The sequence below is a fragment of the Cynara cardunculus genome, assembly GCF_001531365.2.
Source record: "Cynara cardunculus var. scolymus isolate 2C chromosome LG 10, CcrdV1, whole genome shotgun sequence".
In the NCBI taxonomy this organism is placed as follows: Eukaryota; Viridiplantae; Streptophyta; class Magnoliopsida; order Asterales; family Asteraceae; genus Cynara; species Cynara cardunculus.
The window spans coordinates 11,734,770-11,737,666 of record NC_037537.1 but is presented as its reverse complement, the minus strand read 5'-3'; positions in this window follow the sequence as shown (position 1 = coordinate 11,737,666).

Below are 2,897 nucleotides of genomic sequence, written 5' to 3'. Positions count from 1 at the left end.
CCTCTGTCTCCCCCTCATGAGGTCCAAGACCTTGATCATCGGGGTCTTGGTCTTCATGCCTTGGCCTTTTGTGTTGGCGACTGCTGGAGCAAGAGGGTTTTCTCCTCTTCTTCTTTTTGTCCTTCCTGAAGGACGCAAGATACGCCTTCAGGGCAGCTTATCTTCGACTCGCCTCCATTGTTTGGAGGAGAAAGGTGGTGCGCCGTTGTTCATCGGCCAGGTTCTGGGAGAGAACCCTTGTTGGATGGATGGCCCGATGAACGAATTTGGCACTAATCTCATTGAAAGATAAGACTAACGCCTTGGACAGAGCCTGTAGGTCAGCTCTGGTTGCGAACTCGGTGGAAGAGGATGAGGCTTGTGGTGGTATGGAGGTGTTGGTGGATGTATATGGAGGGATGGGAAGATTGGTGATGAGGTCTCTCACCTCTGCAGTAAATGAGGAGAAGGCTTCATCAAAGGATGGGCCTGCAGAGGGAGTTTGGGGTGGAGGAGTAGGCTGGCAGATTTAGGCTAGGATAGTGGTGGGTAGTTGGGTGAGGGTGGTTTGGAAGGAGGCCATTTGATTGATGAGGTTGGCAAGGGTAGCATCGATGGATGAGGTGGATTGAGGTGGGGCTTGATGAGGAATTTGGGAGATGATGGTTGTGGGTAGGGAGTTAATGGTTTGAAGGATGGTGTGAAGTTGGGAGATGATGTATGTGAGGTTCTCATCGGCCTCAGTTTCCTAGGTCGTGAGGGTGGCGATGGATTGGATGAGGATTTGGTGTCGTTGGGTGGCAAGGGAGGATGTGGTGTTGTGATGTTGGGTGATGGTTTGTTGGAGCATTTGAAGGTGGGTGGTATTGGCTTGGGTTTGGGTTTCAATTTGAGAGAGGTGCTGTTGCAGGATTGCAAGGGATTGTTGGAGGTCAGAGTTATCGGTGGAGGGTTGGTTATCAACAATTCCTTGTGTGATGAGTTTAAGGTCTTACAAGGTCCGCATCACTGTATCGACAAAGGCTTGGAACTCGGCCTTTGTGACCAGGTTTGCATGTGGGGTAACCCCTACAGCAACAGATGCTGCAGGTTGGGCCTCTACACCGGAGGCGCCTTCTTGGCCTTGTGAGAAGGTAGGCCTATAAGGACTTCCATCACGTCCTTGATAGCCCTCAGAGAGGAGCTATCTCGTGATGTTGCGACATTTGCTTCCTCTTCCTCGGCTTCAGAGGCCGGGTAAGTGAAGCGAATGTGTGTCCCCTTCGGTAGATCAAATATCGAAGGGGGATGTGCATGAAGGGAATATCGCTCTGAACGATCTTGGGGTTCAATATCAGAAGCAACACATGCTTCTGTGTGTGTGGTGGGATGTGTCGAGCCCTGAGGCGAAGAGGCTCTTATATTTTCATCACCTCTCTGTTGAGAGAGGGGTGATGGAAAATGTGGTTCCTCGGCTGATACATCTCCAGAGGCCCGAAGAATGGCCTCTGGATGGCTGGCTAGGGTTGGGAGTGGACTAGGTCGTCCTTGTTCAATACCCCTGTGGCTTTGATCGCCAGGGGTAGATGATGTGGTTAGCCTTTGGGTAATGGGGGGAGGAATTGTATGAGTAGCGCCGAGGGAGGCACGATGAGTAGCATCATCATCATCATCTTCATCATCTGATGAAGATGTCTCATGTGCTCCCTCGCTTGATTCGGGGGACGGTTCTAATCGCTCAGGAGTAGCTGCCCTCGGTTCCTGGGACAGCATAGAGCGTTCATAGGCCTGGCTTATCTTAGATGTCGATGGAATGACATTGAGCATAGCCCTGGAGAGTGGACGGTTGATATTCTAACCCTCCTTCGAGAGGGTTGGGCGATGTCCAAGCATCTTGTAGACGGGGGTGAAGGGCTCCTCAGCTGGTAGGCCATGCTTTCTCATTGCGTCCCAAATGAAGAGGGAGAGGAAGCGAGGGAAGAGAACCGCAGAGAGAGGCTTGCCAGCGGCTTGGAGTTTACATTTCTTGACCACTGCCGCATGAATCTCGTTGTAGATCAGGAAGGCATAGTCGAGGTTCAGGCTGAAGAACAGTCCATACATGATAGTCATGATGTTGATGTTCCCTTGGTCCAAGGAGCCCAGTTTGCATGTGGTTAAGGATGGAGAAGAACTTATTCTACATCGGCGGGAGGAATTGGCATTTGAAGTCTGATACGTTGTGTAGGTCACGGTTGTAACCTAGCATCTTCACGAAGCGGAGGATGTCGTCGGTGGTTGGTGGTTCATCATATTGTTCAATTCCAAGTTTTCGTCGAGTGGGAATGCACAGAACCCGAGAAACCTTAGCCCGCAATATTTTGAGCGAGCATATCATATCATTAGGTGCATCCATGTCCCCCATTATTCCGTGGCATTCTGGGTCAAACTCACACGTTTGCCAATATTGTTGGACGTACTTTATGGGTACGGCGGTGTCAGCAAGAGTGAGGGCGGGAAGAAGAATGCAGCTCTTAAAAAACTCGATCATAATTACAAATCATTCGTCAAATAGTGTGTTTCGGAGTTCGATAGAGTGGTTGTTTGGCTTCATGGGTAGGAAGACGATAGCGGGGCTGTCGGCGTCGGTGGATTGGACTCTGCTGTCATTGTTGTTCGATTCGTGGGAGGCGGAAAAGGCCATTGTTGAGGATGTTGCAGGTTTGGTTCGTCAAAATATAGATATAGGTTTATGGAAGCGTAAAGAGAAGATGGATGAGGAAGAAAGGTATTTATAGGCGGGAATATGGTGAGGGAGTGGGGTGTGGGGGGGTGGGGGTGGAAGGGAAACAGTTTCTTGATTATTAAAATACAATAATCATGAAAAATTTTGGCGGTTTTGGGTATAGACGATTTGATTTGAAGAACGTGAGCCGTCTTGATTGTACGTGCCATTAATG